This window comes from Triturus cristatus, chromosome 3_2 (genome assembly GCF_964204655.1).
Source record: "Triturus cristatus chromosome 3_2, aTriCri1.1, whole genome shotgun sequence".
Classification (NCBI taxonomy): domain Eukaryota; kingdom Metazoa; phylum Chordata; class Amphibia; order Caudata; family Salamandridae; genus Triturus; species Triturus cristatus.
Window position 1 is genome coordinate 7,691,026 of NC_140584.1, and position 18,417 is coordinate 7,709,442.

The 18,417-nt window shown below is 44.7% G+C and overlaps 1 protein-coding gene across 1 annotated transcript in view; it reads right to left on the reverse strand.

The window, feature by feature from the left end:
• Positions 1-18,417, reverse strand: part of KIRREL3 (kirre like nephrin family adhesion molecule 3) — a 4,147,526-nt gene that overhangs the window by 2,268,842 nt on the left and 1,860,267 nt on the right. The window lies entirely within an intron of this gene.

The following is an 18,417-nucleotide window of genomic DNA, read 5'->3' on the forward strand; positions in this document are numbered from 1 at the left end:
ACTCACTAGTCATCAAATTGGGAACCATTGGATCAAATAATAATGGTCAAATGACTTCCTTGTCAAAGTTTAGGCTTGCCTACTCGTTACATAATTCACGTCACACAGATAACAGTGATTGAGCTCATTTGTTCAGTAACGTAGTCACACTACTGTCAGGTCACATATCTGACACTTATTGCTGAAAAACACCAAGGTATTAGACATAGCTAAGGTGAGAGGCATGTGTCACACCGTCTTGTGTGATCTATGCACAGTGTCAAGAAGATGATTCTGAATGCTGGGCACATTGTAAATAGCTCAACATTTTCAAATGTGAACAAAAGTCAACACACTTACAAGGCAGATGACTGCATCTTCTCAATGCTTCAGGTGAAACACAATGCCACTGGTCCATCTGGGTGCATTGTCTATACAGACTATTAGTACTGAACCTCTATTCTTCATGAGTCCAGTCAACACTGTATACCAATGCTGTCTAGATTGCACAAGTCCCCATTTGTATGGGCTAAGTCTGAATGTCCGTCACTTTGATTACACATATTGCACACTTTGTTCAGCTTACATTGCTCTAATTTTCCATCTCATTTTGTTAACGTACTCAAAAATGATGCATATTTGACATCTCTAAATCTGACAGTGAAGCATCATACACATGGTTTACAAAACACTTGTTTGAATAGTCAAGAGCATTTAAACATATGTCAACTGTTGTGAATGTGTACTTCACATCATACCTTACAATTTCATCCATGTTTCCAGTAGTGACCAGCTGTGTTTGTCAGTGATTGTCATGTGTTGTCACTGTTACATCATCAGACACATGGACTCACTCTTTGAGATAGATTGACTCTGATCTTCCACACAATCATGTGAAAGGTCAGTGTGACAGGTGACCAGAGTTAGCACACCTGTAATTGGCCTATGGGATACATTTGATTACACTAAGCACCACAGCTGAGAACTAACATTGGCACACCGACCAAGCAAAATTCCCCAAGGCCTCAACATTGATGTCACCTTCTGCTTGAATGTGTAGCATGGGCTTGTCACACTTGAGTGCTCCAAACAAAACATACTTCACAGATTTGTTGTGGCCAGACTGTGAACAAGCCATACTTTAGTCAATGTGCTGACACATGTCAAACAATTATATAATTCCTAAAGTTTATCTCCATGCACATGTTTTTTAAATTTGTGCTGATCACTTGAGCATGGCACTACTGCCACTACCCTGTTCATAATTTCCTCAAACTTCCATGATGAAAGGGGCATAATCAGGCTTCTAATGATCCTTGTAAGGGGAAAAGGCCCTCCCTAAGTTACATTTAGGTCTAAGAGGAGGGAGGAAGAAAGAAATCGATTAGGATAGAGACCTCTATGCCGACATATTCAATTTAGCAAGCGACCAAAAAGGTTCTATGTTACCATAACACCCACATAATATTCAACTATCTAGACATATATCATGACATTGAATTTGGACATCAAACTTTTTCTAAATTTCAAAACATTTTATTGTGCAAATTATTTTCATATATTTTTTTCTTTTGAACACATATCTCTAGAATTTTTAAACAGGTAAATACATTTGTGACACATGTAATGAACTAAGTTTTCATAAGTAATTTTTTGTAGGTATCACTCCATAATACATAGCATTGGACATCCCAGAAAAACACAAAAATTAGTTAAAACTGACTCTCATCATTCATTACTAACCCTGGACGTATTCGCACTAGGTGAGATACGCGTAGCACTACGCGAACTGCGTAGTGCACTGTTCGCGATGATTGCACAGTGCCGGATGGTTGTCCGCACTGTTCAATCATTGAAAACGGCATCTTGCACAGTGCAAGCTGTCGTTTTCTGCCGCTCGAGTAGATTTTTACTCGAGCGGCAGCTTTCTCAATGCGGACTGGTAGTTTCTCATCGCGAGCGGTAACGTGCATACGCCACCACTCGCAATGGAAACCCTGACCTCCTTGCGTTGAGAATCTCGCCGGGAGGTTTATTTTCCAAGTTCGCGATTGGCAACTTGATGTTGCTGATCGTGAACGAGGAAAAAGTCTCGCAGGGATGTCATTTTGCTCGCGCGCGGTCGCCAACTTGACGTTCAGGACCGCGAGCGAGCAAAAAATGGCAACTACGCTACGCCACGTGTTTTTGCACTGTGCTACGTGCAATTTGCGTAGTGCGAAGTAGCACAAACTACGCAAACTACAAGAGCGTAGCGTAGTTGTCTGCCCAGGGTTATTCATTACCAGTATTAAACTGTCATTCAACCTCATTCTTACCATACCACACAACTCATACAACATACAATATAAAAAAGTTTCAACCCTGTGGAGGGTTCTAAGAAGGTTGCAGAAGAGCCCCCAACTTGCAGCCAATGGCTGTGTCAGAATGTGTTCGGATGGGGCTACCGTGTCCTTTCAATAATCAGTCGATAGTGCAGATACTTCTGTAATTGTTGTATTTTTTAGCATTACACGTGTGGAGGCAGGTTTTTCAAGATGAAATGGACCTTTATATGAATAGCTCACACTCCCATGAGGAGCTAACTTTGAGGGGCACCTGACACACTGAATTTGTGGCTAATACCAACATGATTTAGAAGTTCTCCATTTACCCTCCTAGGCTTGGTCACAGTGCCAATGACTTTATGGGGATGTACAAGTCCATTCTTTTCATATTCACTACACTTGGGGACTGTGTGACCCAGTGCGCAAACAGTGTGATTTCTGACTATAAATGTTTTGTGTGTAATTCATGGTTAAAGCATTTACCTTTAAATGAGTAGACCGTGATGTTATGCAGCCACAACATATTGTGTTTGTTGTGTGATTTACCAGTGTATCTTTGTGTCCCAGACTCAAGTGTATGAAGGCTTCAAATAATGTGACTCCTACATAGTTAATGGTTTGTGTATGTAATTGTATGTGTGATGCAGACCTGACAACATGAAAGTGTCCACCCTATGACAGCAGTAGTGTGCATAATTTTCAAAGTGGGATGCTGTATGTATATGGTGTTCAACAAATCTGGCATTTCTTGATCCATATGTAGGTACATTTTAAGAATGTAATTGTTCTCACAAACCAATATCTCAGCATATTAGGAGGGGGGTTGTTTAGTTTGTGATGCTAGATTACCATGAATGGTTACAGACATTAGTGAATTTGTCACTATGGCACTCAAATTGCTGTGTGACCATACCGTGGTAACAGGTCTGGCAAGGGTCATAATAATGCTGTGATATGTATCTAAGATCAACCGTATTACAAATGTTCTATAGTATAATTTGTGCTCACATTTTATGTTCTGTTTGTATTAATGCATGTTATTGTGTATATTTGTAACTAACAACAATTGTGTTTACACTCTACACATAGGTATCGCACACGACCACCATTCCACAGGCCCTTCTCAGACCTTCAAACCATGGACGAACGTGACACTATTTGAAAATACCGTTTCACCAGACCAATAATTGAACAGTTGGCTGAGTAGTTGACACCACATTTGATGCCTGGTCGCACATATCCGACTTCACTGACCCCCAAGGTGAAGGTAATGGCTGCCTTACATACCTTTGCCATTGGTTCCTATCAGTATACTGTGGCAACATCTGGTGGAATGTCACAAGTGATGTTTAGCAAAACACACAAGATGATGGACGGAATGTTGCACATTGGCAAAACATGCACCCCTAGTCACAGAACTGGGTTTAATCCATTGTTATTTTGCTCACCACGCCATCCCAGTTCAGACATGATCATATGCAAATCAGTCTTGACCCTGTGCCTCATGGGAACAGTCCAGCCCGAACTGCCAAGCCATGTCTTCCCTGGACCAGAATCAAGCATCCTAGGACCGGTTTCGGGGTTTCACCCCTCTTCAGCCAGGATAGCTTGACTCCAGTGGTGTAGTGAGCACGGGACCCACGTCTGGGCATACCCTTCCCACATAGGGCGAACAGCAAAACACACAAGATGATGGACGGAATGTTGCACATTGGCAAAACATTCACCCCCAGTCACAGATCTGGGTTTAATCCATCATTATATTGCTCACCACGCCACCCCAGTTCAGACATGGCCATATGCAAATCAGTCTTGACCCTGTGCCTCATGGGAACAGTCCAGCCCGAACTGCCAAGCCATGTCTTTCCTGGACCGGAATCAAGCATCCTAGGACCAGTTTCGGGGTTTAACCCCTCTTCAGCCAGGATAGCTTGACTCGAGTGGCGTAGTGAGCACGGGACCCACGCCTGGGCATACCCTTCCCATAAGTGATGTTCAGCCATGTCCTGCGTGATGAGTTGGAGGCATTGCTCCATCACCTGGAACAGTACATCAAGTTCCCAACACCACGTGACTTTTCTGACATCAAGGAGGAATTCTACGCCTTGAGACATATACCCCACATCATCGGTGCAATGAATGGAACTCATGTTGCGTTAGTACCACCACAGCCCAATGAACATGTGTACAGAAACAGGAAGCACTTCCACTCTATCAATGTCCAGGCGGTGTGTTCAGCACATGATGCCTACATCGTGAGGAACAGCGGCATCCCCCATATGATGTCTCAGTTGCAACGTGAAAGGGCCTGGCTTGTTGGTAGGTGATATTTTATGTTTATGTTGTAGAGTGTGATGATTGCATGTCAGCTAGTGCTCTGTTGTCAGACAACTGAACTTTTTTCTGTGTTCTAAGAAAAGTGACTGGATACCCCAACCTTCGCTGGTTGCTGACACCTCTGTGCAACCCAGTCACCCCTGCAGAAATGCGGTTCAATAAGGCACATGGTCGTACAAGGCGAGTGGTTGAACGGACATTGGGTCTCCTGAAAACAAGGTTCTGGTGTTTGGATGGCACAGGAGGAGCACTACAATATGACCCCCTGAAGGTGTGCAAGATAATCATAGCATCATGCATGCTCCACAACCTTGCACTCAGGAAGGAAATTCTACTAATACTAGATGACGGAGACCAGCAGCCGCCAACAGGGGAGGATCCAGGTTTGGGACATGATGCCAGTGATGATGAGGAAGATGGTGAGGATTTTCGACAATATCTTATCCGCAACTTCTTCACCTGAATGTAAGTATTCAATGAGAGGTGGTGACAACCCCAAAATGTTTGTTTGTGTGTTGCTGTTGTACGATGTGTATGCATGCTGATGAGTGTATGTTAATTTTCATGAGGTTTGTACATCTTGTGATTTTGTGGGTCATTACAATATGTACATTTGGGGGCAGATTTACAAGCACATTGCAACACTTTTATGCCGCCGTTGTGTCACTTTTGTGACGCAGTGGCAGCGTAAACCATGCGCCACGTTGCGACTTATTTTCAATGTAATGCCTCTAGGCAGATGCGTCACGTTGTAAAGCCCTGCGCCACATGAAACCTGCATCAGGCTTCATGTGGGCGTTCTGTCGCAGGGTGGGCGCTCCCTTGCAGGAAAGCCCCGTAAAACTGATGAGTCCGTTTTACGATGCTGCTACGTCAAATCCTTATGCCTGCTTGAAGCAGGCGCAAGGAGTTACGCACCACGTGAAGCATGGGCAGCCCCTGTGCATTGCAGGAGTTGCGTCGCGCTTGCAACGTGACTCCAGCAATGCGCCGCCCGTACGCCACAAGATGCGTCACGCATCTTCCCCTCCTTGCACCATGGTGCGCCACATTGTAAATGCGACGCATCTGTGGTGGCACAAGGGGGGGATTACGTGACGCATCTGTTCTGGCGCATCCCTGCTGATTTGCAGAGATGTGCCAGAAGTTGTAAATATGCCCCTAGTATACTAAGTCATGACATGAGCAAATGCTTTTGTGAAAAGTAATTCATTTTTGCGCTCACAACAAAAAATATATGAAAACGCAGATAGGAGTTGTTAGTGTTTGTAGATGAAGTCTTCAAAGGAAGTCCACAGTTATTTGAGTCCAAAGTCCAACTTGGACCCTCCATCCAATGTGGGAGAGCTCAATGACAGTCAACAGAGTGAACGCTTGACAAACAATGGAGGATATCAGAGGCAGATTGTCACTTCCTGGGTGTGATGCATAGCCATCTGTATCTCAGGGATTCTTCCTCGGATGACCCTTTCCACATTTGGCAGGGGGGACCCTCAGGTGCGGGCTGCCGCTGTGCTGGGAACTCTCCACCAGAGTCCACATCTCTCCTTGTGGATTGTGCTGATGTTAATGCACCCGATGTTGTGGGCACACATGGAGGTGTGGACATGTTGTTAGCAATCTGGCCGAGGCAGGTGACATTGTCCCGCTGCACTGCAGTTAGTTCATCAATTTTAGCTATGAAAGTGTCTTGAGGTAGGTTTTGAGCTGCCTGCAGCTGCTCAATGTTCCTGATGATCCTGATGACCTGGCCAAAATCTCCCTGGCAAACCTCATAGGCGTTGATGACCCATGAAAGGTTTGAGTGCTTATCATCAGCAGCACCAGCTGCTTGATTACGCAGGTTCCCATGACCCCTCCCCACACCCCTACCCACCTGAGCGTGCCCAGTTGGTGTTGGCACAGTCAACACTGAGCCTCCTTCCTCATTGACAGGGGTGTTGTTGTCCGCCAACTCCCGAGTGCCCCATGTTGATGTGTTGTCAGTGGTGAGTCAGGCTGCCATGTCTGTGAGGGTAGGGGTTAGCTGGGTGTTGTCTGCTGAGGCGGGAGTGGTCACAGAGGATCCTGCTGTTGCTGCTGCCAGTGCTGTCTGGCTACCCAATCCTGATGTGCCAGGTCATTCCTCGTTCCTCGTCGTCTGAGGATTGTTGAGAGACATCTACGCCAGAGAGGTCCTGGTCTACTAGAGTCTGAGACTGGCTGTCCTGCGTAATCAGTTCTGGGGGGATTCCCAGTCGCCCTCTAGGGTCCATACAAGAAACAATTACTAATGTGACTGCCACTACCCCTCAAATCATACAGATTTCATATGCTACTGAACCTAATGATGAGTTAAAGTACATAGATTGGCCTCCTTCATCCAGGATGCAGGGCCTATGTTTTTGGGGTACAATGATATTCGGACAAGATGGGGATTAATGTCCAGCTATGTGTATAAATGGGCATGTTGTGTTTAGTTGAAATTACTTGTCCGAAGACATTGATTGGTTTGGGATACCCTGTGAAAGACGTAGGTGGGTTCGTGTTTTCCACATCTGTACTTTCGTGGTGACATACGTTCTCTTTATCTACCAATGTTTGTATTTTGGAGGGCTGCTGTGTACTGGGCTTAGTGCATGTCTTTAGCAGTCACATAGTCTGCTTATTCCCCCAGAAATGTTTATGAATGGTATAAACAAGGTTCTTCTTCTTCTCATCTCATAATACACAAGTGAATGGCTGTGATGAGCCAAATATGTCAATGCTTACCTTTGTGCCTACATGGATCATGCATTTTGTACATTTACTACATAGTCAGATGGTATCAGAAAGTATGCTTTCTACCTTTTTGTGGCAGGCTACTTTAATGAACTTATGTTTGATTGCTTAAGCTCTATTTGTGAAACTTATACTTCTCTTACCACCCAGCCCAACCAGGCCACCATGAAGAGTATTCTTTAGACAATGCTGTACTTGCAAGATGTTTGTCACTGGTGGCTGGTATTTATGGCACAAAGGCAAATTTGGTATTTGTGATATTTGTGATATGTATAGCCATAGGCACAGATGAGCTGTTTGGTTTGGGTGGGAGGAGGAGTGTTTGTAATGTCCAGATCTCCCATCAGGCCCTGTACTACACACAATCTTTCCACCGTGCACAAAAAGCACCCCTGGAACTATACTTTCCTGAGAGTGATTGGCAATCTGCTGTCAAGATGGCTGACACTGGTGCCTGCTGTTTGGGCACAAGCCCCTGTTGGTAGCTGTGTTAAAGTCAGATACCAGTGCCCAGTGTCATGCATCCTGTTAGTAACTTTGGAAACACTGTGGGTAAACTTGGTTCCTGCTGGTCTGTTTGTGCTGGGTGGGAAGGTGTATGGTGGACAGGGCCTGATGTGAGTTGTAGCCTTAGAAATACTCCTCTTCCCACCCTGCCTAGCTAACTGCTCTGAGACTATGGCTAACTGACAGTGAGAGAAAGGGTAATGTCAAGGAGGCTAACACTGGTACATGGTGTTAAACTTGAATACACATTCCCATAAAAGGCCTTGTGCACCAAACACCATGCACCAGTGCCAGCCATCTTACTAGTGCACTTCTATTCAGTGTTGTGTAGCCATGGGAACAAATGAAGTGGTTGTGCTGGGCGGGGGTAGGAGTGTTTGCCATTACTCCAACTCCAATCAGGCTCTGTCTTACACACCCTCCTCCCACCCAGATAAACCTGACCACATGGAATAATGGTTTGCTGAAAGTGATTGGGAATGGATTATCAAGATGTGTGACACTTGTGCATGGTGTCTGAGATGGCCAAAAATCCCAACAGGGCCTTATTGTCCACACACCAGTCCCCAGTGTCATCTATCTTGGCAGTACTGTTCCACTCGCTGTCAAGTAAGCATAGTTCCAGGTGTGCTGTTTGTGCTGGTTTGGAAGAGTGTGTGTAGAACAGGACCTGCTGAAAGATGTAGTCAGGATTGATACTCCTCCTCCCACCCAGCCCAAACAGTTCACCAGAAATCATGCTTATCTGACAGTGAGTGGAAATGTACTGACAATATGTCGGACACTGGTGCATGGTGTTTGACTTGACTGCAACACCCAACATGGCCTTCTTCTCCAGATACCAGTGCCCCGTATCAGCCATCTTGGCAGCTCATTTCCACTCAACTGTGCCACTGGTGTCTGTGGCACAAGACCATAATTTGTGTTCAAATCTTACACCAGTCCCCAGTGTCAGCCAACTTGCCAGCACAATTGCACATACTGTAAGGAAAGCTGAGTCACAGGTAGGCTTTTGGGATGGCTGGGAAGGTGGGTGTGGGCACAGGCCTGATGGGAGTTGTAGTGAAAGCAAACACCCTTCCTACACAGCCCAACAGGCCCCCCGGAAACCATGGTTGCCTGACAGAGAGTGGAAATTTACTGGAAAGATGGCTGACACTGGTACATGGTGTTGAACTAGAAGAACCTCCCATCAAGGTTCTTTGCTCCACACACAATGCAACAGTGTCAGCCATCTTGTTAGTACACTTCTATTAACTGTCAGTTAGACGTAGGCCCATAGGAGCTGTTTGTGGTGTTTGGGAGGAGGAGTGTTTACCCTGACTACATCTCCCATCAGTCTCTGTCCTCCACACACCTTCCCAGCCAGCCCAAACAGCACACCTGAAACTATGCAGTCCCTGATAGTGAATGGAAATGTACTGGCAATATAGCTGACACTGGTGCCTGCTGTTTGACTTGACTACAACTCCAATCAAGGCCTTCTGCTCCAGGCACCATGCAGCAGTATCAGTCATTTTGCCAGTACATTTCCACTCAGTGTGAGGGAAGCATGGTTTTGGGTGGGCCTATTGGGATGTGAGGGAGGAAGAGTGTTTGCTGTCACTAAAACTCCCATCAGGCCTGTGCCCACATGCACCTTCCCTGCTATCCCAACTGGCCTACATGTGACTCAGCTTTCCTGAAAGTCTACGTAAATATGATAGCAAGATGCCTGGCACTGGGGACTGGTGTTTGTAGCACAAAGCTTTGCTGTGAGTTTATAAGAAGTATTTACATGATAAGCATTTGCTGCATTTTCTATTTCTTTGCATGTTTGTTGTTTATCGGTATGGCATACACATCACATGCTCATTTACTGTAGTATGTTTTTACTTTAAAAACAGTCATTTGTAGAACTGTATCCTTTACAGTGATGTCCATAGAGGTGTATTTGGTAACATTGTTGGAATATTGAGAGCTACTAACCAGACTCTGGTGCTTCTGGTATTCCATAGACACCCTCCGGCAGAAGGATGGCACGTACCTTCTCCTCCCAGAAAGTGAAGTGCACAGGTGCTGCAGGAGGGCCACCGCCAGTCTGCTGACTTTGGGTTTGTTCTTCCGCTATAAGTTTTTTGACCCTTCTTCGCACACCATAGTACCTACTTATGATATCATCCATTGTGCGCCGTACAGGTTCTTCAGCGTTCACCTTGTTGACTATCCTGTCCCACATCCTATTTTTCTGTGAAATGCGGGTCTGTTGGACAATGTTCCCAAATAACTGTGGGTCTACTCTGACTATTTTATCTACAAACACTTCCAGCTCCTTCTCTGTGAAGCTTGGCTGCTTCTTTGGGGTCATGGTGAGGGTGAATGTGAAGATGGGTGTAAACGTGAGTGTGAATAGGAAAAAGAGTGTGTTTTAAGAATTGTTTAAAAGTAAAAGTGTACAAGTTGTGTGGTGTGTATAAGGCAGAGAGCAGGGAATATTTGTAGACTCCTGTGGCCTAGCAGCAGTTCTGTTAGAGCAAAGGATCATAATCATGTTTGCGGCCCTTTATATAGGTGGATTGGTGGGTGTGAATAATATTTGTTCATATTCTTTTAGTGTATTTTGACAGTACCAATGGTTATTTTGACAGTTTTTATCAGTTTCCAATTGTCATTTGTAACACCAACCAAAACAGTTCAGAAACTGTGTCGGATGCATAGTAATCTGTTTGTGGGATTAACCGAGTCTGATTTGTAACCGTAATGCTATTCTTCAGGGTTTCTGAACACATCAGTCACATCGGGCTTGTTTCTGGGCGTTTCGGTTTTGGGATTGGTTTCCTACCGACTCGATAGGACTTTAACATGCAATGCATCGTAATCTATCATTCGGGAAGCTCGCAGTCAAGTCGTTCAGAAAGCATTCCGGAACCGATTCAGTTGGACTGCTTTCCTGACGTCATCGTAATCGGTCCTAGAGTTTGTAGATGTCTCTCTTCCTTCATCCAAGGTTTTGGATGATGAACCATTCTTTGTGTACCTGCAGATTTGAGGGCTGCTCTATGTGGACTGTTAGCATTTTATCTATTTTTTGAGTGTTGTGACTCCAAGTGGGACATTTTGCTACCCTGCCCTAACTGTACATAAGAAGTACTCGTACGTCGATTAGGAAAATCAATAGGTTGGTTTAATAGCTCCTTTACCGATCGAGAAACATCCAGCCTGCTTCGCACCAACCGCCTCTCTAAGTGTCGTCGTGAGCCGCCTGCGAATACAGGAGCATTCCATGTAGCCATGACAGCACCCACGAGACTGCTAGGACAAGGAGGCAATGCTAATACATAAGTCATAACATATCTCCAAACTCTACAAATAAAACAAAAATAAACAACAAAGCAACAGGAGAAAACTATTAAATCAAAACAATAACATGTCAAAATCATAAAACTTAGAAGGAACATGAAGCACCCGGGATTCCCTTTGCTCCTTGAATCATGATCTTTGCGCAGTATGCTACTCGTTTTGCTAAACTTTGCACTTGGCACACCTGAACCACAGATACTATCTTTTCCTTCCCCTTTGACAAGATCATCTTTTTTGCAATACAAAGCCACCCTTCTTCGAACCACATGCCAACGGTGTACTGCCTTAACCTCCATTGGTGCAGAGAATCTGTTCATGCCATACCCTCTCTTTCCTAACTTGACTTTGACAACATCTCCTACCTCAATTTTCCCCACTTCCACTTCTTTCCCCTCTTTACTGTCTACTCCTTTTTCAATCAACCATTGGGGCGTACGTTTGGTCGTGGGCATTCTGCCCCTCATCCGTTTAAAGGAAATCTCGCTGGTGACCCCATTGACCGCAGTATTGTAAGTCCATATCATGACATCAACACACCTGGCAACATCCTGTTTGCCTTGCATAGCCATTTGGATCATAACCTAATTGACCCTATTAATGTGTTCCACTATACCATTCTCTTGTGGGTTATAAAGTGAAGTGCAAACATGTTGTATACCATTTCCTCTCAAGAAACTTTGCATGGCATGTGACATGAGTTGAGTGTGATTATCCATCACCATTATACCAGGAACTCTTTCTCATCTAAAAATACTCTGCAATTTCTTAATCACATTGCTTGTGGTAATGTCTTTTATAAATTCTATGATCACCCATCTCAAATAAACATCTTCCACAACATTGCAAATACATTGTCACTGGACAAGAAATCCATGGGACCAAGAAGGTCGAGACAGACCTTTTCCCATGCTTCCCCATTAGGACTCCCTCCAAGCGAACCCATACATGTGTATCAATTATTGGTCTCTTTTCACTATCTTTACAAAAGCTACAATTCTCCACCCACACCTTAACGTCTTCATCTAAACCAGGCTACCGAAATTTGTCTTTGAGAGGTTTTTTGGTAATGGTTTGTCCTAGGTGCCCCTCGTGTGCCTACAGAAACAACTTTTTCCTCAAACGCCCTAGGGCGAACATACCTCTCCCCCATAGCACTAGGTCATCAGTTGCTCCGATACTAAATTCCTCAAGCATCTTGGCAAAATTTCTCAATGCCGGTTTTAAATAACCCAGTTCTTATGCACTTGACCAATTCTTCAATTACCTCATCTTCCTTAGCTGTAGTCTGCCATTCCTCTTTAGTAATTGACTTAAACTTATTTTCCAAAGCATCACTAACACTTGCTACACAACACACAACTACCTCATCTTCCACCTCATCACCCTCCTCAGAAAGACATGACCTTGACAAACAGTCTGCCTGTACATTTCTTAACCCTGCCATATGTTCAATTTTGTAAGTATACTCCTGCTCCTGGCAGCAAACCGCATGAGGCGTGAAGACCTCTCATTTGTTTCCCCTGGACTTAGCATTTTGATCAATGGCTTGTGATCATTTCTCAATGTAAACTGTGTTCCCCACAAATAGGTATGAAAATAGTGAACAACCCACGCTGCAGACAATGCCTCCCTCTCAATTACAGTATAGTTGTGTTCAGATTTGTTGAGAGTGCGTGATGCAAATGCCACTGGTTTTTCCAGCCCCCCCCTTCATTTGTGACAGAACAGCCATGAACACTAGCATCAACTGTAATTTTGGTACTCTTGCCAGGCTCAAACAGAGTCAAAAGGCCAGCACTAACAATCTCACCATTTATGTTTCTGAATGCCCTGTCCTAACTATCACCCCACTAAAACTCTTTGCCCTTCCTCAGTACCTTCCTAAGAGGCTCTGCTTTGTCTGCAAAATTGAGGACAAACTTGAAATAGTATTCGACTAATCGCATGAACGATTTGAGCTCGTCCTTGCTGGTGGGAATAGCTGTACCCTTGATAGCTTTCAACAAATCGTCTTTAGATTCCAACCCTCTCTCTGAAATGGTATACCATAAATAATCAACCTCCCTCAAAATAAATTTGCACTTGTCCCTCCTTAAAGTAAGCCCTGCCTTGTTCAACACTCCTAGAACTTCCGCCAATGTCCTGTTATGTTCTGCCTCACTCCTCCCAGTGATAAGAATACCATTCTGAAAATAGTGTGTATTCGCAACCTTACCAAGTAGCCTGTGCATCATCTGTTGAAAATCACCGGCAACCGATGCCAGTCCAAAAGGGAGTCTTTTAAATTGAAATACCCCCTCCATTGTGATAAAGGCAGTTAATTTTCTCAAATTAAGATGCAACATAACCTGATGGTACGCCGACCTCAGGTCTAACCTTGTAAAAAAAATTGCATCATTCATTAACAGCACCATCTCAGCGATGGTGGATAGAGGGAAACTGTCTACAATAATATTCTGATTTAAAGATTTGAGATCTACACCAAACCAGGGAAATCTTAAGGATTTCGGGGGCCCTCGGCCAAACACTTTTTGGGGGCCCCTGTTCGAATCAGCTTTGAATTTATGATCCAGTTTCAACTCTTTCAAGCTCTCTTTGCCCACTGCACAGGCACATCGGTCCAAACAAATCTGTTTGCGTCTAACATTCCGGGATCGGGAAGTGTTTTTTCGGTATTATAATGCAGCAACAGCTTACTAATATTATTGCAAATAATCTTTATGACCCCCTCCAATTTCTCAAGTGTGAAGTCCTGTTTTGAATTAAAACAAGCTTGTTATAGATGTGGTCCGTCAGCTGCGCTGCCGCCTCTGGTGCAGAAAACCAGGGTTCCAGCCTCGAGGTCGCGTCCACATCCTGTGATTCTGGGCAAATCATTTAGGGGCATATTAACAAGCCAGGCGATAAAATTATCGCCGCTTTAGTGGCAGAAAACTGCCGCTAAAACGGCGATAATGGGCTTGATAATATGCTCTATGGAATTCCAATTGAAGCCCATGTTAAATGTCAAGGACGTCTAACATGGGCTTCAATTGGAATTCCATAGAGCATATTATCAAGCCCATTATCGCCGTTTTAGCGGCAGTTTTTTGCCGCTAAAGCGGCGATGGTTTTATCGCCTGGCTTGTTAATATGCCCCTTAATCTCCCCGTGCCTGAATGTGTAATGTAAATACGGTGCTATGTAAAACGCTCCAATACCTTCGGGTCGAGTTCGCGCTATATAAATATGCAACAAAAAAAACAACAAAAAAAAGAATTCTCTGCAAAATGTCAGTAATAGACTCCTAACCTTCACTCACACTAAAACAAATTAAAGAAAAATGGTATTTAAAACCATCAGTTTAAAAATTATTAAAGTTCATCAAGACAAGACTATCTACAAAACAGCTCTAGCTCTATCAGGGGGCCCCTTCAGAGGCTGGGGCCCTGGGCCAGAGCCCACGTTGCCCATGCCTTAAAACGTCTCTGCACCAAACCTGAGTTCACCATCCTTTTTAGGTCTCGCGTGGCGTGGCAGCGCATGCGCTGCTCACCTCGCGAGATTTATTGTTAACAAGGACTTACAGAAGAGGTCTTCAAGCCCTGCCCCTCATTTCCATTGGCTGGCATCACCGTTTATGCTAAATGGTGGCCTGCCATTTGAAATGAGGGTTTTCTGTAGACGCCCTTTGGCCTCCGAGCCGGACTCGGTGGCCTGCTTTGCGACTGTGGCAAAGCACTTTCTTATCTTTATGGGGCCATATGTTTCTAACACATGACCCCATAAAGACAAGAGATCGGAGCTTGTTTTAATTGGTCGAGCGTTTCCCTGTCTCAGCGCGGCGCCTGTGAAGCTATGTTTTATCTTTCACTGACACTCGCTTCGTGTTGCTCTCCTTCACAACGCTGCACATAGGATGAATGTTGCTACACTGGGCCTGTAGGCGGGTATTGCGCTGTTTTCCAAGTGGCGGGATACAGGGCGTCTTCGTTGCCACAGTCCCCCTCCTTGCCCTTCATGGTTCTGGGCTATGCTGCATTGTGTCTGCTGCCATGTAAACACATCTGCCTCGCGCGTGGGGCTCAAAGTCGGTCTTTAGCGATGGCAGCTGTATAGGTTACGGAGCGTTGCAGCTCCTGCACCAGGCAGAATCGGGTGCCCAGTTCTTTGGGAGCTGCTGGACCAGCTGTTGGTCAATGGAGACGGAGACACCTTCTAAGCAGAGCTCGGTTTCACCGCAGTGCAAAGTCTCCGCTACTGCCTTGTTTAGAAGCATCGAAAAATTAGCTCTGATAATCCCCAGTTCCGCACCCCCTCCTACACTCTCCTCCTGGTGTGTGAGCTATGTCATTCCTCCATCTCGTGTTTCTGCAGGGCTGCTGGATCTGTTCCGCTACGTGACATGATGTGGGTGTTTCACTGCCCATTTAGCAATGATTTCAAAACCTGCAGTGCATGCGGATTAAATATATCATCCTATGAACTATGTGGCTCATCTTGAAAGTTAAACTGCGTTAGCAGACTACAATATATAATCACACTGCAAGCTCACCGTGTTCTTTTCATATGGTGTGTGTATTCACCAGGTTTCAGGGTGGGGGTTCTTTAGTTACCAATTAAAATAGAATAAATATGTTTACATCGCATGCGTGTCTTGTGATGCATTGGTGCCAAAGCGTCGTGCAGGAGGCTCAGCTTCCCTTTCTAAAACTACAAACTCGGAACCAGATCAGACTGGGAGATCGTTGTTGTCCCCGGGTAGGGGGTGATAAAGTCTGGCTGCTGGCCTGAGCATCTTTGGCTAAAAGCAACTCTTACACTTTGCTAAATAATGCCTCCGCCCGACGCCCTGGGTTTACACCCGTGTCCACGCTGTGAAAGTGGATAATTCAAGCCGCTTTCGTGTCAATTACAGACTCGCATCTTCAAGGCGCATCCGCTTGTCTTCTTGCAGGTGCCAGGGGTCTATTTTCCGTACTCGAACACACCGTGAAAGCAAAGCACCAGTTAACACTATTAAATATGCAAATTAAATAAACAAACCTTCCTCAAAGTTTGGTATAGGTCTGAAGCAACACTGCGGCAAATACAATAGACTGTGCTTTTATCTTTTGTCTTTATTTTATATTTTATTATATTTACATGAGTGACAGCCCGGGTTTTCCCAGGGCAGGTGCCCAGCAGCACCGCTGTAAAGAGGCTGGGGTACAATAACAACTCCAAGTGCCATAAACAGAAGAGAAGTGTACGTCACCAGGCAGTAGACACGCATCTTAATGACAATGGTGTGTTGTCCGCGTGACTGATGTGTATGTGTGGCGTAGTTTATGTGCGTGTGTGATGTGTGCGGTTGGTGTGTGTGTGTGCAATACATGCCTGGTGTGTGTAGGGTGTGTGCATCGAGCCTGTTATATGTTCATGATGTGTTTTCACGTTGTGTGACTTGGTATGTGTTGTGGGCGTTGCGTGTGAGTTAATGTGTTTGCGTGATCTGTGCTGGTTGGCGTGCGTTTGCTGGGTACATGCCTAGCGGGTGTAGTTTGTATTCGTCAAGTTTGTTATATGTACATTACATGTATAATTGTCCGGTATGTCTACTGAGTGTGCTATTAACGTGTGATTGGTGTGTTTCATATATAGCCGATGGTTGCACTGTGTGTGATTGATGTGCAGAGTACATGTGGTGTGCGAGTTGCAAGAATGTGTATTAAGTGGTGTGAGTGTACACATACCCGTGAGTTTTCATTCCCACTATCTGTTACATTTATTTGAAGGTGCTTCATTTCATCGGATTCTCAGAGCTCTGCACGACTTTCCTCCTTTGACAGTTGCGCCCACTGGACTTTGCGCGTGTATTGTGCGCACGGGAGGGGAGAGTCTACTGTATCGATGCCAGTCTCCGCAACCATCGTTAACCAACCCAGTGCAGGGAGGCAAGGCCAGCGGAGCTTGAAATCGGGGTCTGAGCGCACGCATTGTGTGCATGCTACTTATCTATATATTCCAGCACTTATCCACGCTGCACCTATGAAGCTTCACGCTGCTGTCTCCATAGGGGTTTGCAGTGATACAATGAGAGGAGACAGCAATGCACCAGTGCGGCATAAGTGAGAATGCAACCAAACGCTACCACTTGTTTCTGCTTCGTGTGATTAACGCCCAATGAGACGCCTGCCCAAAGTGCATGCTCTTATTTTAAGCTAAAATTGGTTTACAAATTCATTACACGGTAGCAAAAGCATTAAAGTCCAGTTTATTTTTTTTAAATCTGGAGACACCATAGTGTTATTTGTGGGGCACCCGTTTCAAGCAGGGCCCACGATTCGAAGCATTTTTTATTTATTTGCAGCTTTTATAAATACACACACACTGCCTTATCACCACTGGAGAGTGCCAGAGAGTCTGAGAACTATCCGCTGAGGATATTTGTGTTAAGGATCCAACGGAATTCGAGCATACACACCTATGCTGTATACACTGTGTGCTACCTTGGAAGAATCAACGTCTCAAAAACGGCCAGCCCAAATAGTTGTGTTTTTGCCAGCGATTCTTCAAGACTATGGTTGAATTCTGTTGGCAAGGTGGGGTTAAAGAGATCTAGAGTCTGGGGCTCTCAATGCCCAGTAATCTACCTTCAAGTTTCTGCTGACTGGATGTTTGTTGGTGAAGCAGCTACAAGATAGCTGGCTGTAGGGTTCTATCTAGAGTCTGTGTAGGGTGACCCCCTCCGACCACTGTCTCCAGTCCTGAAATATTCACCAACAAATTATTGATTTCAGGTGCGTTAATCTAAAATCTATAAAATAAAACAAGCATTTGCAATGCAATTTTAAAAACCAAAACATAAATTAAAGGCATTGTCATTTACAATGCCAATAGCTCTTCAAACTTGCATAAATGCGAGACCTATTGCATTACAAATGCTTGTTCTTTGTGATAACCACCGGAGAAAGCCACTTGGAGACTTCAACCGGCTCAATGATGTCCTGCCTCTGCATGTCCTCTAACATTTCTTTCACCTCATTCCCAATGGCCACCGGAATTTTCATCACCCCCATGCCTCACAGGTAATACCCCATTTTTTATCTTTATCTCATGTACATACCCTCCGAGCTTCCCTAAATCATCCTTAAAAACATTTTTATACTTGACCAAGATAAATTCCGTGCTGTTACCATCATGAACC